The sequence below is a fragment of the Manacus vitellinus genome, unplaced genomic scaffold (genome assembly GCF_001715985.3).
Source record: "Manacus vitellinus isolate BGI_N305 unplaced genomic scaffold, ASM171598v3 scaffold_19_pilon, whole genome shotgun sequence".
NCBI lineage: Eukaryota > Metazoa > Chordata > Aves > Passeriformes > Pipridae > Manacus > Manacus vitellinus.
In genome coordinates, this window is record NW_021939395.1 from 5,064,471 (window position 1) to 5,090,731 (window position 26,261).

The 26,261-nt window shown below is 42.2% G+C and overlaps 2 long non-coding RNA genes across 2 annotated transcripts; both read right to left on the reverse strand.

The window, feature by feature from the left end:
• Positions 1-2,398: 2,398 nt before the first annotated feature.
• LOC108639344 lies at positions 2,399-7,811 on the reverse strand. The gene is made up of 3 exons (XR_001920409.1): positions 7,664-7,811; positions 3,421-3,684; positions 2,399-2,494 (listed from the first exon to the last, which is right to left on the reverse strand). It is a non-coding gene; the product is annotated as an uncharacterized LOC108639344 (long non-coding RNA).
• A 75-nt stretch (positions 7,812-7,886) lies between these two features.
• On the reverse strand, positions 7,887-17,627 carry LOC108639343. Its single transcript, XR_001920408.1, has 4 exons — positions 17,485-17,627; positions 16,087-16,257; positions 8,189-8,261; positions 7,887-8,028 (listed from the first exon to the last, which is right to left on the reverse strand). It is a non-coding gene; the product is annotated as an uncharacterized LOC108639343 (long non-coding RNA).
• Between the last annotated feature and the right edge of the window lie 8,634 nt (positions 17,628-26,261).

Genomic DNA, 26,261 nt, shown 5'->3' on the forward strand with positions numbered 1-26,261 from the left:
TAAGTCAGTCACAGAAAAACCCCATATATAGAAAATGCATAAATTATCTATTAAAGTTGAGTTCAGTTTACAAGAAAGACAACTACATCTTCGGTCTGTTCATTTGGATTAGCTCCAAGACAAACATCATGTGAGATGTGTTCCTATCTCTGAGGGATAATTTGCTCCTTGTTACCAAAATCATACAGCCTGAGATGGGCAGAGTAAGGGTCTGTGTTATCATTGTTAACCCATAAATGGATCATATGAAGCTGTTTGTAAAATGACCTTATTTCAAATTATTAGTAATAAAATGTGAAATTGACTTCATGGCTCATATTTTCTGGTGGACTTGCAGATTTGCTCCACTGACAAGCTTGTGGATCTCACGCAGCAAAGACTGACTTTAAAGCCTAGGACCTTTATGCTTGCAGTTTAACCTCTTCGACCTCTACTCCTCTGACTTCAGCCTTTCATTAGGTGAAATACGAAGGCGGGTTGGATACATTAAAAAGAGTATTAGTGAGAAGAGAGGCAGTTGAATCAATAATGTCAGTAAAGGTAGACCTATTTATAGAGAAACAATGTCAGCATATGATAAACCTGTGAGTAAATTGGCCCAAAGCCCAGACCTTTGTACTGGTTTGGAGAGCTTGAAGGGATCTGAGCAGCAACAGGAACAATCAGTAATCCCAGGGCTCAAATGTCAGCCACGCCAAATGGGAATCAGAGAACCCAAAAAAAGTGTTCTGAGGTGGAAGAGGAAGGATGGAAGGACAAGGGGAAATTGGCATACTTTCAAGTGTTGCCAAAGGAAAATGACAAGTCCTTAAGGCTGGGCAGTGATAGGAAAAGCTGAGGGCCATAATTTCTCTCTTCGAAACAGGGAGCTGATCAGGCTGAGCAGACCTCCCACCCTCATACCACCCGTAAGCCTCCAGGCACCTAAAATCAACAGGCACCTCCAAATTCAAGACAAAACCTGTCCAAGTATTCAGAAAAAAAAATCCCACATTTACTAACTGGATACACAAGTCCTTCCATTGATTACCAAGAGAAGAAACTTGGCAGATCCAGAGAATCTGGTTCACCCTGACCAAACTGATACTTGAGCTTGGCTTTTTTTTTTATAAGGTAACAGACCACAAAGCAATTTGAGTACAGTCTGGACTCTATACTCAGATCTATAAGTAACTAATATTGACTAGATGTGACATCTTATTTCTTTTCACTGACTCTACAGAAAGTCAGGGGATGTGAGTTTTATTTAAGTTAATGTTGTAGACACAAATCCTAAGGGTCTTTGGGTCCTACTGTGACAAGTCACATGCTGAATGTACTCTTGGTAATTAACATTAGTTGGGAAATTTTAAAAGAACACAATTCCTGTTTCATGTAAACACTTGAGCAACTCCTGTTCTAGTTCCAAAGCATTTTTTTTCCTCAATTGTCAAAATTCTCCTCTTCACTCTGGCTCTGAAAATTGCAGTTTTGGGATAAATTCTCTATGTTCTTCCCAGGGCACTCAGAAAACTTCAGCCTGAGTTACAGCGTGTCCTTTGTTCTGTTTCCTTAGGTTCTGAGATGTCCTCAGTGAAGTAGGACACACCAGATGATGTGGGTGGTTACGTTTCTGCTTAACTAACTCTTTCTGCTATTTTTTTTCCTTTTGCAATTCACTGCTGCTCTGGGCAGGCTGACAGCCCAGGAATGTGAGAGTACATGAAACCTGATAGATTTATGTTTGTGGGGGGAGCTCAGAAATTGCAATCAAATTGAGAAGCCTTCTAGTGAATGAAAACTCATTCAGAAATAAAACAAGTGAAAAAGAAAAAAAAAAACCCTGCCCTTAGTGGTGGGTACATAGATCCAGATGTGTACCATACAAGTGTTCCCAACGAGCTAACCTGGGAGGAGATGGGCCCACAGCAGTGCACACAAATCACTTAAGCCCTGCCAAAAATCCACAGTATTGAGCCCTTCCAGGAATCTCAGTTATCCTCATTTGAAGTAAGTGATCAAGTGAGACAACAGTATCAGGTGGCCAGGTTAATGTCTCATGAGTGGTGGTCTCTGGGAGCCACATCCTAAACCACGCTGGGGCTGCTGGTTTTGCTGCAGTAGACTCAGTGTTCAGTCTGGAGCCACATTGGCCCAGCTCTGGTCACCCAGTGAATGTGTGCTAGATGTCCCAAATGGAACGTAAATTAAAAGGGAAAGGGCTATCAATCATGTTAAGACCCCTACTGACACATACTGTGCTCACACACATAGCATAAACATCTCCAAAAAGCACACTTTTAAAGAACCAGAATTACAAGCTGTTCCAAAACCTCTGCACTTTATTAACATTGAGAATGTGTCCTTTGATATAAACTCTTCTAGAAATGATTCAGATGAATTAGCACAGGAAAATCTTGCTGAGTTGGAGAGCGCTGAATCGGAAGCAGTGCAGTCAGTGAATAATGAAAGTAAACCATCATTCCGAAGTATGACTAATGGTGACATGGCCTGTCTAGAAGAACAAATAACCAAGACATACTACTTGGCCCCAAAACTGGGCTGAACATCTTTTGAAATTACTTCACTGCTGTATGAAGACTATTAACAAAACAGGAAACCCTGCCAACTTGTGGACTACAAGTCCAATGAGGGAGAATTCCACTTGTCCACAGGAGAGACAGATGATTCACTTCATGAAGGAGCGGGACTTATTACTCTTAGAGGCAATATTAATAGATCCATCCAAAATCGCTCATGGAACAGATCTATTGATGTTGCCAAGATCCTTAGCTGAAAAATGAGCAGAGAAACTTGAATCTGCAATGTAGAATGCTGCCATGAAATGATTACATTTTGTGGCACCTAAAACGCTTTTATCAAAGGATGACTTGACGAGACATCAAGATAGCTAAATGCTTAAGACTGCATGTCAGTCAAAAACTTACATGTATTATTCAAGATGCAGACTGAGCTTCAGTGAGGCAGAGGGAAAATACCAAACTAAGGCTTACGGAGAGTGCGTTTGTGTAAAGATAGGAGATATCTTTTGCAATCTAAGTCCATTCATTCTGCTTCTTGGGCTAGATGCATTGGGTGTGACTTAGCCAACTGCATGGGGAATTAATTTAAGCCACAGAGTCTAATTCAGGAGGTGCAGGAAATACTTTGTCTCAGCCTGGTGTGGTTCCAGGACCCAGTTAGGGCCGCAGAGGTTTTCAGCTCTGTGCTGGTAGCCCAGCAGCTAATGGCTGCCAGTTGTAGTATGAAGTAAAAGAAATGGCTGCCATCAGGAAAACGCCTTTTCTTTCCAACAATAAGGGCAAGAACAACTCAGCTGCAATTCACATTTACTACAATGACCCACCACTTGAGTGCTCTCACAACAAAGGAAGGTACTCCCCTACCCCCACATTTTGGAGCCCTAACACCATAACTTACCCATTCAGCATCTCAGTGCATATCCTGATCTTCACCTGCTTTGGGGTGGCCAGGAAATAGAGAGCTCACATTTTCAATTATCCCCAAAGAAATGGTGTAGCTTTTTTCTGTGATGAGCTCTGTACACAGACTCAGCTGCAGAGCACAGCAATGGTTGTCCAGAACACACGAGTCCTGCTCAGGAGAGGGATGTGCAGCTGAAACCATCACTGATCTTTTTTTACATCATCAGAGCTTTACAAAAGGCATGAGCCATATTCTCTCCTGTAAAACACCAGAATCAGACAATCAGACTCTAGCTAAACAGCAAAAGCATCCTTTCTACAACAAATGAACAACTAGAAGAGACAATGTATCTCTAAACCTTTATGCATGTACACATATATATGCTTTTTAACTATGTCAATGTCCTAAGGGTTGGCTAAGAAGCCAAGGAAATATGCATTATACAGTCCAGAGCTGGCCTTTATAAAATTCTCAGTCATTCTATTGACATTATTTCCTACAGACCTCTCAGAGCATCTGACACAAAATGATTTTTCCTATGGAATTGATCAAAATAGTGGCAAAAGTAACGCGACAAAGAATCAGGGAAATAATCAATGACAGCAGAGTCCAAGCTTGGGAATAACCCATCACCAGTCACACAAAGAGGAAGAACAAATACTTTATCTCCTTTCCTCTGTGTGGTATCACCTGAGAAAAGGACAGGGTCAAATTACTGCACTGTTAAAACCAGGAGTGAAACAAAGGTAAACACAGCTCATGTTTGAATTGCTGTCTCCTTGCAACTGTCTAATTGTGTCTACACCCAAAGGGTTTGCAAGGCAAGAGTAGGAGCAGAATGACAGAGAACTGCCTTAAAAATCTTAAATATGCTTATTCAGGGGGAAAAAAGCAAATTTTTCTATAGGGCACAGGTATCAATTAAACCTTCCAGTGGGGACATCTCCCTTGTGCTCCCAACATTAGCACTGGCTATGTTACACAACTCTATTTACACCTTTAGTTAATATGAATGAGTAGTTACCATACCAATTATTACTTTTTACAGTGTACATAAAGTTCTTGATTCAGTTAAGAGACAGGGTCAGTGTTTAAGCTGAGCTCAGCATTTAGCAAGCTTTCTTTCCTAGATGTTTTGATTACTTAGGAAAGCTTTAACCTCTACGACGTAATGAAGGACTGGAAAGTTGTAGGGTAATTTGTAGGAGAAAGGGTGTGCATGAGGATATATGCACTATTATAAAGCTCAATAAATAATCATGTGAAATTGCTGGCATTTAGGACCCTCTAGAGGGGAGCTTTCCCAGCCGGCTGCTGATCCCTCATACCCTGAGTAATTCCAGATTAAATCCACTGACTTTGTAGAAGTGTATGTGACATCAGAAACCTACCATGTATTTCCAAAACGCACGTTAATTGGCTCCAGACAGTGGCAAGGGGGTTGTACATGGCTACAACCATAGGGCTTCCCAACCATCCCCAGGGTGGCTCAGAGGGAAAGTGGTGCAGAGCTCAAACGGTCAGAGCTGTGGGAATGATGCAAGATGTCTTCCACTTGCATTTTATTGAGAGAGCCCATAAAATTCAAAATCCAGCTGTGCAGGTTGGTTCAGTCTGCCTATTAAAAGGGCGGCGTTTTCTCATGCCTGTGATTGATATGGTTTAGGCACATCTGTGTACTCGCTTAACCCCCTTCCCTCCACCCTCTCCATCTCAAACCACTGCCTAGACATGAAAAGTGGGAATTTTGTCTTATGCACATGAGCATAAAAAACGCTTCTTGACTTCCACTGAACAACAATAATTGCTGGTTTGCTTTGATCCCCTCTCAATGCTAATTTCCCCCAGTTTTTCTCAGGGAAAACATGGAAGTCCACACCAGGGTAATCAGACCTTTTTCTTTCTTCACCTCTAAGGAGCAGGAAAGAGGCAGCTTGGTAAAGTGACCCGGACACATGTTACAACAGATAATCAATGGCTCTAGCAAAATGCACATGAAAGCATTCAAGCCCATGTTTCAGTAAACATTCTCCAGAATCTGTGGCTATTTATCAAATATGAATGCACTCTTCAGGATGAGGATCTCATTTCCCCCGGTGTTTTTGTTCCAAAAATAATTGGAAGTGACAATACATAGAAAGATGATGTTTCAACTTCATGTTTAAAATAAATATAAGGCTGTCATCAGAGCTGAGCTGTCTTGTGAAGATCCCTCTCATAGGAGTCAACAGGCAGCTCTGCTGATAGAGAATCGTGTTCCATTATTGATTAGCTTTTAAGTTCTTGTTACATATTAGATTAGGATCGCTGTATGCATAGGGAATGAATAGCCCAATTACAGTCTAAAATAGCTCATCTCAAAGTGGTTTAGGATTTTGATATTATAGAAAGAATTTTAAGGAAATTACAGGGTTTATTAAAAAAGCCTTTAAGGGAGATATTTACATTTTTATTGCATGGCTTTTCAGGATGGGGAGGGCAAACTATTCCTCCTTATATTACATACCAGGCTGCTTTTAGCTCCCTCCCAATTAGCTTTTCAAATCTTTGGGAGTTAGGGGTTTGCTATATGGGGAGCAGGTTTCCTGCACAGAAAGTACCAGACTAAGCAACCCCAGAGTTACATTTCCTGATTCCCCCAGTTTAAATGGGAGCACCCTACACTGAAATCCATACCAGGCTCTGTTCTGAGTGCAGCTGCTGAGACTCCAGGGCTTATTTTGGAGCCAGTGATGGTTCCTAGCAAAAGCTGGCATTCAGATGCTCTGCTGCTTCTTACTCTTTTGTGCAGGAGGGAAAACCTATCGGTGGTGCTCAAAGAGTCATAGATCCCTGCCCTGGCCCTCAAGGGCACTGAGCATTGACCACCAAAGTAACTTGGAGTAGATTCAGGGCTGATCAAGCACATCCCAGTTCTCAGCAAAGGCACCAATCCCAGTGACTCCTGTGGACACAGGGGCAGCACCATTATAATAAGATATTCCTGAGAGTGCTGCTTAACCTGCTTTAGTGTCGTCAGTTTTGTAAGACTGGAGCAATTCTAGGGATTTATCCTTAATTTTCAAAAGCAAGTAATGTTTTTGCTAAAATCTAGCAATCTTGAGGACAAGACATTTTCAAGACTAGGTAAGCAAAGTCATAGCTGAGGGGGTACAGAAGCCCAAACTCAAACCTCAGCTCCCCATATCTACTCATCACAGCACTGACAATATCATATTTCACAGGTTTTGTTCCCTATAACAACCCTGGATATTTTGGTATAGAAAGCAACCACCCTTTTTCTACAGAGAATTTCTATCCTTCGGTGAGGTGGAACAGTTTTTAAAATAGATCTGACTTTCCCTCAAATTTGCCTAATTAATCATTCCCTTCACAGGTTAATTTGAGGCTAGCATTGACCACATCTCCAACAAAGCATGGAAAAGGTCACCAGAAATAGATTGCCAAGGCCTTGAAGGGACTCTGTGGACAAATGGTTGCCACTACCCAACACTATAAAAATGTGATTAAAGGTAAAAGGAAGAACCAGGTGGGAGAGTTGCATGACCCCAGGATCATTGCCAATGAAAAAACACAGTGAAAAGATTTAGTAAGGCCTCCAGGCCCACTGACTCACTCCTTTTGGAAGGTAATATATGAAATCTTTAAGGAAAACTTCTGCTCACTGAGTCGTACAGCACCAATAGATCCATAACATTCATATTAGTCTGCCACATAAGAAGCTCAAGTTCCCTTATTTTTCCACAGCTGCAAGCAACACAAGCACATGGAAGGCTTCCCTTCAGGAATGAAAGTCTGAGTCCTCATATAGGTGTACACACAGGGTCACACTGGCCACTCAGGTCAGACATCTCTCTTCTTTACCCCTCCTGAACTGTATGCTAAGATATCCACATGAATTTACAGTGCCTTTCTAAATAAGGACCCATTCTGTGAGGTGCTCAGTACAGCAGTTTAATCCAGGGAAGTATTTTTTTAACTGAGGCTGCTTGCACATGTTTAAAATTAAACAGATGGACACTTGCTGGCTGTGAAATGCAAAATACAGATGTCTGCTCCACTTTATGTATATCTGCAACTTAATAGGGAAATCTATATCTTCATACAGGAAGAGTAGAGGTGAACTTAGAAGGAAAACAGGTTGTCTTGAGCCCAGTTATTTTTTGAGCTTGGGGACACTCCTATCCCAAGTGCACAGGTACAGCTGCAGATCCCCATTACTGGATGGTGGACATACCTGGTGGACATCCAGAAGGAATGAAAATAAGCTACATGGACCACATGAGAGATGAATAGCTGCATCAACCACTTGTTCTTCAATTTTTTAAGTTCAAAGTGACTCTTGGTCCAGGACACTGTGTGAGGAAATGTCTTCAGAAGTTCACTGGGTTTGCATCCTTCTCCTGGGAATTTTACTGTTTGGTCCTTGAAGATAAGCCCAGGGACAGGGACATGCTCCTGCCACACTGGTGTCCTGCACAGTGACCTGTGTAGGGACTGGGCAAAGCTCCCGTGCCTTGGTCTGCTCCAGAAGCTGCTCCATCACTCAGCAGCTCCATTAGTCCCTCCAGATTCTTATGTCTAAGTATCCACTTACTCAGCCTACAATGAGGATGATTTCTGTTAGACAACAAAAATTTTAGAAGCAAACAGACGAAGCTGACAAATGCACAGAGGATGTGCTTCAGTCTCATTAGAGCTCCATGTCTTTGACAGTCTATGTGGTCCATCATCTGCATTAAATAACTTGCACAATACTTACCTGTCCAAGTAGAGACTGTACTTCGTTCATAGTTGTACATTTTGTAGCCTTTAAGCAAGACCAGAGTGCTCTCCTAAAAAAAAAAAAAGATAAATTATTTTTATCATTATCATTATTATTATCATTATCACTGCTATCGCTAACACTTCCTTATGCTTAGAAATGGTCCTCTGCTTTCCTTTACTTCAGTAAAGCAAGAGCAATTATGTAGCTTCATCCATTTCTCTAAAGGGCTGTGTGAAAAAAATGTTGCTTTCAAGAAAAAAAAATGATAATTTTTTACAAATACATAAAATAAGGCATTTTTGAGAGGCATTTTCACATATTGCTGAAATTACACGCAATGTGTGAAAATTTGCATAACAAATGTGACAAGATGGTTACTTAAGGGACTGAAACAGAAGGAATAAAATATATATTAGATACCTCATCTCTCATTAATTATTATTCTGAATGAGAAATAATGCCAGGAGCAAGAGGGGTGCCAGAAGAAGCGATGGGGAAATATATTACCATGTATCTAAAAACCTTTAAAAGGTGTAATAATAATTAGGAAATTATTGCACTACTGATCTTTTTTAGTAGCAGAGCAACCACCTGTTCACACTTTTATTAATTGGTTGCTCTCCTCTTCCTTAAAGATGGTCTGTGAAGATTGTTAAAGGAAAAGCAACCTGAGAAAAAAAGAGGAAAAAGAATTCATGTTATGCAAGCAAAAAAAAAGTCCCTATAAAATTACTAACTTTAATTAAGAGTCACAGGTGGAAAGACAGTACTACTTTAAGACTGGTTTATAGCAAAACATAATTTGGCTTCAAACAATAGTGATGGAAGAGAGTGAATGTTATTAATGCTGATTTTGTTAATTTGCTCCAAATGTCCTGCCTCTCCCAGCTTTTCTTCCCAGTGCTCCCTAAGGTGTCAGTGGTGCAGACATGGAGCTAAGGCAGCTCTGTGCCCAGTGCTGGGGCCAGGCGAGGTGGTGGCCACAGGAGCCCTGGGCTTACCCAGTCGTGCCCTGGGGTGACCCACAGCGGCACGTGGTCTCAGGCAACACCCCCGGGGTAAAGCTCTTGCTAAGCTGGAAAACTGCAGACTTTCTATTTTGGGGAATAATGCCAGTTAATGTATGTTTGTTGTCAGACATCCATCTCCTGGACCACACTGCCACGTGCTGCTCAGGCCCCCACTGCTCCCCTCATTCCTGCTTGCCCACAGATGGAGATGAAAGCCCGGAGGTGTCCTGTGGCTGCATCGATCCCTTCCCTGCCACTGCTGTGGGAAGAGACACAGCACAGCACAGTCACCACGGGTGTTTGTGCCCACCGTGCTCCATAACTATGGCAGGCAATTTTGCAAGCACTTCTCATTATTCCCTCCTTTAGACTTTGAAACATCTACACTTTATCTCTCCTAAAACACAGAAATCCTTTTTTTCTATCAACCTCTTTCCTTCAAATCTCCTGTGGAAGCAGCACAGAATTTCCTATTTGCTCCTTGCTGCAGCCAAATCTTGACTTAGGTTTCCCAAAAGCTTTTGTCTTGGCCATCTCCCACAGATAGCAGTTTTGCTTAAAAGCAGAAGTGCATGTCCATTTTCCCTGTTACTCTCCCTTATGTTTCTTGTTTTCTATTCCCTTGCTTGAACCTCTTCTCTCTCAGCTCCAGTGTTTGCAGGCTGTATCCTCACTGTTTGCCCTCATTGAAAGGTGGTCCTCTGCCTGTGTGCTCCATCCAGGAGCTGCTGACCTCAAAACCAAGTCCAGATGGCCACAGTATAGGCACCTCCACCACTGCCATCCCATTCACCCAATCCACCCTCACATGGGAGTGGATAAAGTAAGCTCAGTATGGTCAGAAATAGGTGAGAGCAAAACATCTGCTATGCCATGGCACTCCTAATTCCCAAATACCTTTTACCTCATCATTCTGGAAATAACTCCATTCCCTGACATCCCTTTGGAGCCCAACAGCTGGGGCAGGCAAGCTGGAGGGGGAGGGAGGTGGAGAGGGAGGCAAAACACTTTACCAAGGATCCTCTGCTGGTAAAAGACTGATGGTGCCAGTTCATTGTGCCATTCCCTGCTCCAGCTGTGAGAGGACCCCTGTGTTCTCTGTGGGCTCTGTGTGCCCTCACCTTGGCACCTACACCAGGATGAGCACCAGCAGTGGCTCCTGTGCAGGGCAGGGACCCCACGGCTCTGTCTCAGGGGGCTGGAAATGCAGTTTCACTGCACCCACCTCCCACTCTGAACATGAGTGCAGCAGATAGCAAAAGCTAAATCCATTTAAAACAATTTTAAGAGGGAAAATAAGGCCCTTTCTGGGGATATTATTTCTAAGTCATGTTTTACTCTGCCATTAATATACTTTTGGAATGCATGAGAGCTCCCTGCACCCAAGGCAGGTAATAAAGGTCTATTAAAAGACACCATCTCTGTTTCCTAATGCTCTATCGAAGGTTCATTGATGAAAATAGCCATCTGGCTGCTCTCATCAGCTTTAAGGAATTCCATAAAAGAATGAAATATGATTTCCTCATAATTGCTTTTCTGTAAGATTTATGAGAATGTGAGTAACGAATAAACTGGGCACTTGCTGAACAAGACTCAGATTTAAGATGTGCTGATGCAAACGAGGAAGTGTCCAACTAGAAGATGCATTTCTTGGGAGAAATTTGAAAGTGTTTGCAAAAGCCACGAGTTACCACAAACACCTGGCTACGTTCACTGCTGGTATAAACACATACAGCTCCAGGGAGGCCAAAGGCACTGCATTGGTGTGCTCCAGCAGTAAATTTAGGTCTTGGACAGCAGCTATGTGAAAAGCTCACAGCTGAGAAGAGGACTTTGACAGCATCTGGAAGATGTCCTGGGTATAGCTATGCAGCTGATTAAGCAGCAGCATGTTCTTTTGCCACCTGCATCTGATGATATTGTATGAGAGAAGCACGTCACATGCTTGGGGGATAAAAAGCAGGCCCTTAATGCCTGGCAGCACTGTTCATACTCCTGCCAAAAGTAAAAGTGGGAATGGACTGTGTGATTAGTGCTGTGGGATAATTAAATCCCATTTGCCAGCTATTCATCTGTCAGAGTGCAATGGTCATCACTGTGCCTTTTTACTATTATGTCAATTATGTGGTCCTATGACCTTTTGACTTCAGCATCATCTAAAGCATAGGATTGACACTTTATCTATTTCCAACTCTGATATTGGTTTTTGGTGTTGCTTAACTTTTTTGTCATCTTTTCAATCTCCAGGACAGGAATAATCAGAGAGTCATCTAGGTTGGAAAAGACCTTTAATGATTCCTTGCCCAATTTCATTGCCCTTTAGGAGGCAATCACATACTACAGATGTAAGCGCCACTTTAATACTTGTAAACATGCCTGTCTCACCCTGTAGAAAAGGCAGTCATTACACTCTCATTCAATGCAAGCAAACTATTTAGTCCTGTGCAGTGAGGGTCTAAAATTGCTAATGGATGCCCATTTCTGAGGGTGCTCCACCTCTATGAGTGTTTGACATGCCCACCTATGTGTCCCCAGCAAGCTCAGGGGTATCCCAGTCCCATACAGAAGTTGAGAGGAGGTGGTGAGCATTAGCTGGTCAGTGCTAGAAGATGTGAATAACGCGAGGGTAGATGCTTTTCTGAGTTTTTAATCTGAAAATTTTGAATCTACCAAAGTTTGAGTCTGTACAAATACACGTCTCTCAATCACCCTCTCCCAAGCACTTTCTCTCAACACTTTCTCTCTTTACAAACACATGCATTTTAAGACTTGCAGCATGCATATATTTGGGTACTATCTGTACCCAGAAAAGCTAGTAACCAGCATCAAAAATTTTGCTACATTTTTTAACTAAATTTTACTAAATATTTAAAATTCATCACAGCTATAAGCGAGAGCAGAGTATGAAAGGGTAAGAGCCAGCCATTCTGGTAAGTCAGTGTTACAGCCACGCTTTTAACATTCCAGTTATTCGTTCTGCTATTTCTTTTTTTATTTTTTTTTTCAGCTAATTACATCAATAAGACTTTATGAAAACTGTTGCCAAATGTTTAAAATTAGAGCAGTTCAGTTGTTATTTCAGTCCCAGGTTACTGAGGCAAATTGTACATGCTCACCTCGTGCATTCATTTGTGAACATTGGGCATATCAGTGATTAATTAATATTAATGGCAGAAATCACTTCAAACTTGCTTTATGCTAGAAATCACACACAATCTTGACTCTAATCACTCGGCACATAAAGAAACTTTAATTGATAACCCAGGTTTAATATCCATCAGAAATGGATTCTGTAGGAGGAACAGAGCAATGTTCCCTGTAATCATCCTAGAGGAGATAGAAAGCTTGTTCTACCAACATCAAAGAAGATTAGGCAGCAGAAGCCTGATAGTAAAGTAGCAATTATGGAGGGCTTTTTTAATTCTGTGCACCTGCTTCATCAAAATAATAGGCATCTTTTAGCAAAATAACCTGAAACTCAGTTCACTGACTTTCAATTATCTGATGCTGGGAAATGCATCTGGAGAGACATGAAAAAAGGTGATAGACACACAGAGAAATAAAGAGAAGGGGGAAATTAGAATGAGGAAAAATATGAGGGCCTAAGTAAGTGGGTGTTATAAATATCCCGTGCCTTGGGCTGAATATAGAACAGGAATACTTTTGCTGAGTTATGACTGTGGCATCAGGCACATCTGACCAAATCAGTCCCTGCTAGAGCACCTGTGACTACAGCAAACAGCTTACCCTAGGGACAGATTTGGCTGATTGCTTTTAAGGGGAATTTTAGATATCAAAACTTAATGCAAGCTAAGGAAGCACATGGTAACTTCCCACAAACACTTCAGGCTGTATAACTCAAAGCAAAAATGACTATCCTCAAATTGCCCCTTATCAGGTGGTCTTGCTATGCAAGGAATGACCACATAAGTTTCTTTCAAAAGGTGAATCTAAAGTTCTTCCCTGCAGGTGAGAAGGGGGAGAAAGCCCATACGCAGTCTTGGTTTTCTTAAGGAACTGCATCCCCATTTCTGGAAAAGCAAAAATCAGAACCAGATTTAAGAAGTCTACCTGGGGTTTGGTACCCTTCCTTGTTAAGTTCCAAGGGCACTGCTTGTTTTTCAGTACATCCCAATTTTTCCTGAAAACACTTTTTTGGAGATCAGTGGGTAATTCACTTCAACATCCCATGATCTGCCACCCTGGTGCCTCCAAAGGCAGAGCATAGCAGAGTTCTAAACAGAGAAAAGCTGCATTACTAGCCCCATTACCAGGAGGAGTTCTTGTCAGGCTTGGGTCAAAAACAAAGACAGCACTTCTCCATCTTTTTTTCCAGCTTTACATCCCTGTTAAATTTACTGTGCTCCCTTACACACATCTCAGTCTCTCCTCCATTACATACAATCACCCACACCTCGTTCTGACTCAGAAATGATCCCCACATGGATGCAGGTCAGGAGAGCTGCTCTCCATTTTATCTCCTGAACTCATGTTTCCCTGCACACATCCAGCAGATGCTGCTCCATATGCTGGAGGCTGAAGCACAGGGGATCATGATGCAACAACCATGACTGGCAGAGGCTGATCCTTCAGCAAGAATCACAGCCACATCCCACTTCATGTGAATGAAATACAAGTAATTCCATTGTAATTAAATAGGAATTTTTGTGTGAATTCCAAATGAACCTTTGTAACATTTTCATTAGTCCTCAATACACCTCTTATTTTACCTCATTAGAATTACTGGTAATAAATGGTAGTAACTGAATTGTAATTAAATAGGAATTAAAATTTGACTTCCTAATGAACTACAGCAAAGCAATCACTATTTCAATATACATTAATTGCTGTTCTGTTAGGAATACAGGCAACTTATTTTTATTGAATTGCTACAAATTATAATGAATATATGGCCTGAGCCTACAAAATGGTCTCACATCAGTAAGTGTGCCTGGTAGATGTCAGACAGCTGTGCAGGAAGCAGATCTACCCAAGGAACTTGGGACTTGCAGCATGCTAATGCCAGTAGAGAATACACTGGATTATGACATTCCCAGAATAAACTTTCATTTCAGAACCTCGCTATTAATTTACAAACAGAACAGACAAGATGCCATTGGGGCTGCCATTGGGGAAGTGGACTAAAAGGTGTGAGAAACCAATAGCAATAATACTGGACTAGTGCATTTTTATGTTATTGGCCGCTGTTTGATTATAATAAAAGTGCTTTGTAATATATCCTGGGGTGGTAAACTGCATATAGAAAACCCCATTTTATTATTTATACATTCTGTCTCTGCATGTAGAAATATATATAATATATGAATGAATAAAATTTCACTTCTATGACTGTTCTAGATTTAAAAGCCACAGATTGCTGTTTCCTTGTATTACTGTTGTGGATGTAGCAGGCGTTTGGTGTAAGAAGTGTAAGCTATGAGAGGCATGTCTGTAAAAGGGAGTGCTAACTATTTAACAGGGGCTGGTATCCATACTCAGGGCAGACTTTCTGGTTTAGCGGGATGGGTGGGGGAGAGAGCCCAAAGCTTTCTGTTGTCACTTTGAAAGCTGGCAGCAGCCTTCCATCTCCAAAGTGATGGACTCTGGACTGAATTCTCCAGGCTTTAACAGAGTGTGAATTCCCCCATTGACTACCGAGGAGTTTTTTCCATCCAATTTCTGGCCCATCATGTCATCTCATGCTGTTGATTTTTAGGGGACAGCAGCAGCTGGTCATCACAGACATGGGACAGCCAGTTTGTTTGGCACAGCATGAGCCAAACACACTGATGTGACCACAGGGTCTGTCTCAATGTGGTTTTACATGCCCTGAAACATCCTCATGACTCCATTTTTTCACCATTGCTATCATTTTCGCTCTCCTCATCCTGCAAAGTGAGTATCTGACTGACATTTACAATCCCTCTGGATTTCCAGACCCAGCAGGTGAAATTCAGAATCAGGCTCTGGGATAGGAACTGCGAGAGCCAGTCATGTGTGGGCTTGGGAGAGGGCAGCTCACTGCTTAGGCATCCTTGTTATACTGAAATTTAAATCACAGAGATTGAACAGGGAAAGCAAACTCACTTTTTCAATTTTGTTACCTAATCAAAACTCTGAAGCTTTCTAGTGCTGGAGAGTGTTCACATATCATCCACTTTCCATATCCAATGCTGACAAAACAATAAGGCAGGAATAACATAAGTCGTGAGAAAACTAGTCTGTCTCATAAATCTTCACAGGAAAGTGGCCGCTGTTTTATGTTATTGCAGTGTGTTGTTTCCAATGAAGTGATTACTGTTAGATGTATTTTTAAATTGCTTTTGGTATTTTTAAAAATACATGACTTGGAGAGTGATAGAAATGAGATTGAGTGGCGGTAGGCAGTGCCTACAATATGATTAACTTTTTCCCAGACCAGCTACTTTGGAAATTAAGGTTACCAACACAGCTGTTGTCAACTTTCCCCTGGCTGGAAAGGACTCATTGGAGTCTGTTTGATGTATGCAATTATCCTACAGCCCACTTAAATCCTCCTCCTGCTTCAGACACTACGCGGGCTTGCGTTCTGCTTCAAGTTGTTTGATTAATATTTGCTAGTGTTATTTTAAAGTGTGAATGTGCATGTTTATGCACTAAATCCCTGTAGCACAGAGTCTGAAGTTACATCCTGTTGTGACTGACAAGTTGTGGTTTCTGTCCACGGAGGGGAGGAACCACTTTGTGTGTTAACAGCTTCAACCAAGGCACACACGCTTCCAAAAAGGCTGAGCTACGTTTTAGATAAAGTTCATTTGGAAGACATTCAAGGCAATAAATATCAAGTGAGAGGTTTTCTCAGGGCTTTACAAGTCATTAAAACTCCAGGTAGATTTTACCTACCAGAGGCTTCACTTGTGGCTTGCTGAGTTCACACGGTCCTTTTCCTGCATATCATCGTATTCCTTCCAGTGGCTAATGAAGCCTGTAACCATCCCAGGGCCCACCTACAGGGTCCCTGCGTGCTCCACAGACCAGGCACTACAGGGTTAAGCTTGCTCAGACAAGAGGAGACTCAATAAGAGGCAAAAGGAAAATGAATTAGAGGAAAATCAACAGGCAGCAAAGGAAAAACTAAATTACATTTCATGTACACACATGCACTCTTTTGGCTGGAGGGGCAGAAAACATAGCCAAAACCTGGCTGTTTTTATTCTAAACAGTGCATCAATCCATTGATTAATTTTACACTTTGTTCCTTATGAACCTGGGCTGGGGCCATGAATGCTGCTATGAAAAGAAGAATATAGCCAAAAAGGAACTCTTAAAAAGTTGGCAGCTGTTTCAAGGCAATGTGTCTGGCCAGCAGGAAGGAGATGGCTCCTCCAGGGAAGTGTATAGAGCTGTAAAACCATTTGTGAACTGGCCCAGTTCAGTTTATAAGGTGTGTGACTGACTTAAAGTCAAGTTTCTTGCACAAATTTGTGACTTGTAAATCGAATTATAAAAGCAGTCTTAAGTATCATTTTTCCAAAAGGGCATTACAAGATTGGTTAAGAATGACTGTATTTCCTCACTAATACCATTAACTTCAGAATTGTTTCCATCCATTACTGAGTAGAACAAGGACAGTTTACTGTAAATTGCTCCATGCTGTGTGGTTCAACTGGTCAGCTTCATGGTATAAAAAGCATAAATAAAGCAAAACCAAATCAAGGAATACAATAAAACACCATGGACCAACTTCAGTCTTGGTATAATCAAATTCAAATGGAAATTAATGGAGTTGCACTCACTCACACCAAGGCTGACACATCCCTTGGTCACAGAGCAGGGGGAGGCAAATGTCACCTCTCTGTGTTGCTTCCCAGGAACAGCCACGGTGAGCAGGTGAAGCCTATGAGCTCATTCCAGTTACCTGCTATCTGCTGCCTAGGTGTTTTCTGGAAAGCTTAATTTAGCCAGGATCCCTCTTTTGTAAGTGTGTATTCCTTTCAGCAAGTTAGGAGGTTAAGGAATGATTTGGGAAATACCCTTAAAATCTCTCCAGGGTAAGCCAAGAGTGACTTTAAGTGGGTGGAGATCTGTGTAAGATCTCAAGAAAATCAGATAGAAGGAGGGGGGAATTCTGTCCGTGATATATCTTACTTGTCATCCAGACCACGTTGCTTAGTGCAGGAGAGGGACGTGAGTTTCCATTTACAGGAGGTTCAGAAATCCCAGGCCACTGCTTGTATGAAGCAAGGGATAGCACGAATCCCACTTACTGACAGAGAAACTCACCTTCTGTAGAAAACTTACACAAAACCAGGGCACCACTGCCTTAAAACAGTGGATCAGCAGAGGCCCAGGACACAGGGGTTTCACACAGGCAATCTGACCATTCCCTGGATGAACACACAGCACTCCATGGTCACATCCCTTCTGGCATCTGCCTGGGAGTTTGGCTCAATGGTGAATGTGACTTGTGATCAAATTTGGCAACTGCAATGAGAAAACATGGTATTTAGGTGACTTTATAAACCATTGCTCATCTAAGCCACAAAGCTGCTGCTGCTTTGGTTGTTCAACTATTCAATTTTCACACTTTCTTAGTGCCTACAACCTCAACATAAACACTTCTGAGCAAACAGGAGATCCAAAATCTCTGCACAGAACCAATTCTTTCCCTTCTCACTGTATTTCAGTGTTGCTAATTGCTAATTAATCACAGACTTTACCCATCCCCCCTCTTGCCCAAGTTTTATGGTTGAGGTTTTGTTTGAACTGTGCTTCTCCCAGCTGAGCAGTGCTTGAGGGTCAACAGAGCTGTGCCATGTACTGTGAAAAGTGATGCTTCTTTTAAGGGGCCTCGTTATTGAAATAACTTTTGAGTTAATGTTTGGAAATAACTTTGAAATGAGGACTTGCACAGATTTGTTTTCTTAGTGCAGCAATTAGCTCCTTGAGCAGTGACTGGCTGCAGTACCTTCTGCCATGTCTGACACATTAAATAAATTTTGCACTCAGTTCATTAGTTGGAAATACACTTTGTAATACCTGCCGAGTTACAGGACACGCAGCAAAGCCACAGTTCACTTCAACTAGAAAAATGAAGTCAGGTTTTGCTGCTCCTGCATAAACAAAAAAGGATGGGGGGAAAAAAAGGTAAATAAGATACTGTTTTTCCTACCAGTTGGCTCAGTCCGTTTGCTTCAGAACACTGCCCCTCTGCCTTGCTCCCTTTTTAATTATCAGGTTGTGATTCTCTCTTTCCCACCAAGTTGGACAACCTCAGCAAAATCTCCCATTGCTTCTGGTGGAAAAACACAGCATTGGTTATTTTTAATGAAAGTACAATGTCACAGCCTCAAAAAACAATTTTAGTATTTTTCCTGCCAGTCCAGCTCACTGAGGAAAGCTGTTGCAAGTGGTCTGTTTGTCAGGCTTTCCCTGGGCAGGCAGCAGCCACCAGACACCTTTGTGGAAAGGTGGAAGCTGGGGCAAGGAAAAGTGTGGGTTGTCTTTCATGCTTGTTGGATTCCAGTCAGTGCATGGGGACAGACTGACAGCACTGACTGTGCCCATGGGAGATGGGATGAGCTGTGGAGGCAGTATCTGTTGATCCAACAGCATTTCACCCACCCACCTGTATGGAAACAGGACCATGGCTGGGTCTGCAGTTGTGCAGTGTGGATGGAGGGAGGCACAGCTACTGCTGCTCTGGATGCAGAAGGTGGAGCTGTTACTGTCCAGCAGTTGGTGCAGTCAGGGCCCTGGCCTGGGGCAGTACAACATCCAGGATCTTACCATGCAGGGCATGACATTTAAAGAGAGAAGGGGACTTTTAAATACCAGTTAGCAGTTGAACTTAACTAGAGATGGCAGGGCAGGAGGATGAGGAGACCTTTGGAGCCTTATCCTTCTCTTCCAGCCTCATCATTCAAAGCAGCCCTAAAAACAAAGCCCAGATCCAGCCAACTTCAAGTACATCCTTGAGCTCAAGATTTCTTTATCCAAAGGATAGTCCTCCTTTCTTCAAAGATGCTGGAGCCAGTCACTAATGGTAACTAGTCAGGAAGCACTGTGGGATTCAGCCCAGAATGACAGGATGCATTTTGCAGAGGAAAACACCTGTAATTAAAATCCTAAATACATATTCAAGCATCAAAATTGGTGACATGATTTTGCAGAAGTGAGAAGCAGCGATGTCAGCAGAGGCACCAAGGTGAACCCTGTTACAGAGCTGCCACCCTGAAACAGGCCTTGGGTGGCTTACTCCCTTTTTTTTGTTCAATCAGATTCCCCCAAGTAGAATTAAAAGGTTTAGCCACTGCATGCCAGCTGCACTCTTCCCAGTCAACATACCATGGATGACACAGGTCTGCTATGCAAAAAATGTAGTGTGTAAAGAAGAGGATAAAGGACAGAAGAAATCTAATAAATACTCCATTATCTCCAGTGTATATTATGCAAAATTTGGCATGAAATCTTTATCTCACATAAACATGAAGGTCACTTATTTGTTCATTAAATTCTCCTTAGTCTACATCATTATGCTCATAGTTTTTCTTATACTTAATATAGTAGGGGTCTGCCAAACTCATTAGACATCAGCTGATAAATGGATTTGAACTCACAATCTGTTAAAAATCACATAGGCACATTAGAGCAATATTTTCATGGCTTAGAGAGTGTATACATTTAAATCTTCCCAGAGAGGATTTTGAGCATTTTTGATCCAGTGCAGCAGACTCAACACATAATTCAAGTCTGCTTGCTGTAAAAATTTACAGGCTGGGATCTTAGCATCACTAGTCATAAATCAAAGCTGTGCACTTAAAAATGTGATAGTGGCAAAACTGTTGGATAGGGTGTAAACATCATCAAGCTCATTGCCATGCAGAACTTGCATTGAAATAATGGGAGAGATATTGTTAAATGTTGCATGTATTTTCACTCTTCTGGCAGAATTTGTACACATAATATATAACCCACTGTAATTTCCAGCCTGGGCAAATCTCTGGATGAGGAAGAGCTTTCTGAAGCTGTCCTGGATTCTCACCCTGGTGTCATGACTTCAAATAAGCTTTTACATGAAACGTGGACAGAAGGGAACATGGGGCATATTTATGCCATAGTTTATGTTTCACTTACTCATTGTTCTTTATTGTAATTTCCCCCAACTGATGATAAAATGCTTATAAAGCATTGGGCTGATAATTTGCAGGCTCTCCCGCTGCTCTGTTTGTTATAAAGCTACTCATGTCTCCAGGAGAGTCTTTCTTCCTTTTGGATTTATGAGCCTAATGAACCACTGTTATTCTCCATCACAGGAGCCAGTGATGCTGTGACATTATAGCAGGAAGATTTGAAAACTTACGAGAAAGCACTTGAAACAAACTGCTGCTCTTAATAAGTGCCTCTTGTCTTCAGTGTGGTCTGAGGAAGATCTAAGTGAGCTAATGAATGATAAGAACAAACCAAGTCCTGCAATAACCCTGCAAGCTCTGCTGCAGGGTAAGCAGTGCTAGTGAGACAAATATGCTGGGATGAACACTATTTATCAGTGGCAGGATGCTGATACACAGCTTCACTGACAGGCCCACTCTGCATACAAGAGCCTGAGTCCTCAGGTCTGCTTAGATTCTCCAGATGAGGGTTGTTGGATGTATAAGAGTAAATACGATTAAATGTAGCTGCAATTAATTTAACTTTCACCTTACTGAAAGGCCTTTCACTGGAGCTCACCTGGTTGACTAGGCAACCTTTTTCCCCCCTAGGTGCTCTAGATTCACTTAACATATCTTTTTCCAGGGCTGTTCTTGACAGTCACCAAATTCATACAATTTCAAACCAAAGAAGTGGAAGGGGGGGAAAAGGGATCACTTTCTGAAGACCAGCTGCAGACTGCTGGTCACCTTGTTATTTCCATAAAGGAGCCCATTTCTGCCTACCACAGCAGGACACAATGCAGAGAAAGGCAGTACCATGGCTAGGCCAGCCCCACGCTATTTAGGAAGTTATAGGTCATAACCCACACCTCCATCTCCACTCGGAGACCATTAAGAAGCCCATGTAAAACCTGGAGCACGTGATTCATTGGCTCCCAGTGAGAAGCCCACAGTTAAAAGCATGTACTGTTCAGAGCCCCATTGTATAACCTGCTGGTATCAAAGAGACACTTCTTGGACCCAAAAATTTACTTCAGCCAAAAAAGCATGGAGAGCAGAACAGAAGCGAGTTGCCCAGTGCTCAGCAACAAGAGCAGCGCTAGACATGGAACCCAGGAGTCTTGGCTGGGAGTGCAAGTGAGACACCAGAATGCTCTGGCAAGGCTTCTGCTGTCCTTGGCTGTTCTGCTGGATTCCCAGAGACAAGTGGGTTGAGCCAGTTAAGCCATGCTGCATGTTGGAGCAGAACTTGAGAGGATGCCAGTCCCTCCCCACCCTCAGTGTCCCTGCCTGCAGAGCCAGCTGGCTCCCACAAGGCTCCAAGCAGTGTCAGACAGCTCCTCCTGACCATGGCTGGTCAGGGCTCACCTGTAGGGCCACCCTGCACCATGGGCTTCTCTGACAGTCTTGACATACCCATTGTTGTCAAGGGTGGATGTTAGAGGTGGCTAGAACTTTTGTCTGCAGGTGAGCAATCTTGCCAAAACAAAGAGACCTTCCACCACACACAATGCTTGAGCATGCTGTCAACTCCCTGTATAATTCATAAAAGCTCTGCTGTCTCCAGTTACTCTATAATCATCACATCTTCCATCATGGCACACATATCTCAGCAATTGTACCCATTACAAAACCACCAAAACATAATGGGGAACAATGACATGTTCCTTCTTTTTTTTTTCTGTGATTCAGTGGGATTGGGAACTCAGTGCAATACAGATCATTTAGCCAGCAAAACACTAGTGGAAGATGTATGGTGACATGCCAATCAGTGCTTTGAAAAGCTCAACCTAGGTGACTCTGTCTGTTAAAAAGTATTCAAAAGCCCCAATTACAATCAGTTAAAAGCAGTAAGCATGCAAATTATTTTAAAACAAACTTTAATTAATTTCAGCATATGTTTCACTTAGGTTGATTAGTCAAATCTGATTTTCTGAAAAGAAAAAATAAACATCTGCTAATGATGATTTACATATTACCACTCACATGGCCTGCAGTGTGTTCTGAGGTTCTGCACAGCACAGGGAAGCGACGTCGTGCTGTGCCCGAGACCCCCAGGCTGCAGCCACCAGGTACAGAGAGCAACAGAAATAATTCTTTGATGAAATGCCTAGACATGCCCTAAAAGAACATGATGGTGTTGATATGAACAACCATCCCAGTAAGGACTTTCCTTTTTGTTAAGGGCTCTTTGGGTGAAAAACAGGTAAAGCAGCTTGAAGTCTGGGCTCGGGAGACCCCAAACTGAAGCTCTGCACAGCCTGACCTTGGTACAGGCCAGAACTTCGAGATGCCAAGAGAGAAGCTTTTCAGGCAGCTGCATTCAGAATAACAAGGGCTTAACCTATTGTTCAGACCCCATTTCCCTCTAAAACCAGTGGAAAAAAATTATCATTTGCAATAAACACAATCACTTATTCTCTGTTCATTATATAGGGAGACAGGATGTGATAATCCTGCATAGGCTAAACCCTCTTTATGCCCAAGAGTCCATTGTGGGAGGCCTGAATACAGCCCCCTCATACCTTTGGGTCTGAACCTCACGGTAATGTAAATATTTAAAAGTCCATGGCATTTTATATTCACAAGGTTGATAATGGAATAGCTTTAATATCCTTACAATGCCAAATCCAGATTAACGCAATAACAGTGGCTCCCAAGCAGTTTATTAGCACTCATACCTGATATGTAGAAATCCTGGAGGGGAAAAAAAGGGAAAAAAAAAGTCCTGCCAACATATAATGCACACAGAGCTCCAAGATGTTGTATTCCGAGAGTTATTTCAGTTGTAGAAGCCACGTGGCACCATTACTTGGCACCAAGAGAGGATAAAGAGAGAATGGTCTATGACAGGTGTTGCTTTAAATATTTTGAAGATATGCATCAGGAATAGTTCATAAAAGTGCTTCCAAAGTAGCTCTTACACCCACTGGGCTTGGCAGTCCTCACTCTTGAAAAACTTGAACTTGGCGCAGTAGTCCCCTAAATCTTTTAAACTAGCTTAATCCTCCCAGTAATGAAACGTGCAGTCAGCTAGATGGGTGCATTTATCTGAAACTCACTTATTTACAAGCAACTAAAACATGAAATTAGCTGGTCCCAGAAGGCAGCTTTGTGCTTCCCAACTCCTCTGCTATCATAAATCAACCCGTTCAAGAGGGTGCCACATTTGTTTTTCCCATTCTCACATTCTGTATGAACAATCATTCCCCATTTAATGCCAAAGACGATCCTCTAGAGATGTCTCTGCACGATTCATTGATTTCTGGCTTCTGTGGGACTAAAAGTGCATGTGTGTTGGCAGACATCAGGAGGTTTGCAAAATCTGGGAATGTTTCAAAGGAGGTTCCTGCACCAGTGCTACTGTGGTGCAGGCATCCAATGTGAGTGGTAGGATCACCACTTCCACCATTCCCTCTCTGCAGAGAGCAATCCAGCAAGCAGGAGATTGAGCTGTACTCCACGTTTGCTCCCCTTGTACCCACAGCCCTGTGGAGGCTCCAGTGCCCACACTGGCAGCTAGATGCACTCATCACAACCACTCCAGACTTTCTGGGAATACTAATCCCACAGAAGATTCTGGTATCTCCTCCACGGGGAGGGAGAGCAGCCTTAACCTATTAGATGTAAAAAATTCACCCCCCAGCCTTCTGCCCAGCTTGGTGAAATAAAGGATTTTCCAGTATTCCTCACTAGAATATTCCCTGGTGGATTCTGGTCCCATTCTGCTATTTCTGCACAACAAAGTGCTCAGTGGTCAAGTAGCACCAATATATAAGAGATTTTCAGTTTAAGGATTCAAAATTAGGACTGAATATTCCCTTTAGGGAATTCCTTCCAGAAATTACACTGCCACAGAAGGGATCACTAGTTCATGACTGCAGACAATAACATACCTTGGAAGGAGGGAACACCAGAGCAACAGGAGATCAAGGCTCACAACTGGTAGCTGAAAACTCCATCACTAAGCCAGCCAGGCCCTGGGTCATCACAGAGCTGCTCCACGCTTCATTTCCAACTGGAAGATTATGTTGGTTGGCTTCTATCAGAAAAAGTAAGCAGCTCTTGCAAGGTTAAAACCTGGAGATCAGAATTTGCCTTTTATTGTTCTTTTATAATGTGGCACATAAGACAGTTTAAAATTAAAAAAAAAAATTAAAAAAGGGTTGCTTTTCTCACTGCCTGAGAGAATATTCATAAATACACTTTCATTTGCCTTTTTACACCAAATTATCACCTGTCACCTGATCATTTCATCTGCACAACTACTACAAGTATTTCCCTTTATTCTGGAACATTTTCAAGTACTGGATTTAAAACAGCACCAAGAGCAGCATCAGGCTTGAAAATGCAATCAGGACCACAGAAATAGGAAGGAATCTGTTTCCATATAAACTTTTAGAAAAGAAACAGCAACTCTTCATTCATTCCTGTATCGTCTTTGAGGTCTGGAGTAAAGATTTGCTGGAAAAATGAGTTACATGTGAATATACCATATGATGAGTCAGAAAAGCTCTGGGCAAGAATTCAGCAAACCTCAGTTTTACCACTGTTCATATGCTTCTAAAACAAGATCCCGGGGAGCTTGTTGTCAGGCATGGGAGAAACTGGGCACGCTGGATATGCGGCTTCTGTCAGCCAGCAAACTGGATGCATGTGTGAGATGGAGGTGGCTTCTCACAAATTTTACTCTCCCCTAAATACAGAGGTCCTCAAATTTGTTTTTGGCCTGGGAACAACTGTTAACAAAAAACACTCTTCCAGAATCTCAGACTGTTCTCATCTTGCTTGCATCAATTTGAATGTTTTAACTCCCTGATGGAACAAGCAATGCTGGAGGGTCTCAGAGGCAACACAAGAAGCCTACGCTGTAAGAGATGGGCTCTTTTCTGACAGGTATCAAATAACACCTCCAATCTCCTCTGGAAAAAGTGAAAGGGTGGAACAGAATAAAATATACAATGTGATAGCAAAAGCTCCTTGTCTTTGAGAGTGAAACCCCCATCCTGTGTGAAGAATATGATGGAAACAGATGTTCCTGTGTGGAGCTTAATGGCTGGATTGTAAAGGGATAACAATTTCTCCTGTCTGCATGTCCCTTGCTCAGACTAGAAGAGCAAAACTTTTTCCTCCTGACAAAATGATTCTTGATTAAGGACCAGATTCTGACCAGTTTGAAGGTAAGTGAGCAGAAATACTCTGATGGCACTTTGTCCATAAGTGCCCTGCATTAGCAGCTGCAAAATTAGCCCACGTGACCAAGAGAGCACAGACACCTTCCTCTGTGAATTTTTGGAAGTAGGCATTTCTTGGTAGGAATAATCCTACCAAGGGGAGGACAGAGGTGAAGGGGTTTCTGGGCAGCTTCACTTCCCAGCTAGTGACTATAAGTATTTGTGATTTTGGGTCTATATCAGTTGCAAACCCCAGTTATGCAATTGAGTTTCCACCAAACAAAGTCCTGACCACAGACAGGGTTCCAGCCCTCAGTTACAAGAGCCAACCAAGGCTGCAAGTCTCTCAAATCCCCTAAAAGGTTGCACAGCACTAAACTCTCTGTGCTGTTCCATGCTTCCTTGGTATCTTGAGGCATTGATGGACAGAAGAAGGTAACAAATCAAATTTTACTGCCAGCCCATACACACACACACTCAGTTTTCCACGTTAGCTTTTGAGCAATCATATCTGTAACTTTTCGGGTCAGCTCCTTTATTCTTAAGTGAACCCTGATTTGTTTACAAACAAAAGCAGAGAACACCAAGTACATTGCTGGGAAATCAGTAGTTAAGAATCATCTGCATGACCATGCTATGACCACGAGAGCTCCTAGAAAAAAGGTCACCACATATTTATCCAGCTGCACACTCGGTAGGAGTGTGCTCTATGAGAAGTGCTTTTAGCAACAGTTAACATTTTCAAGACAAT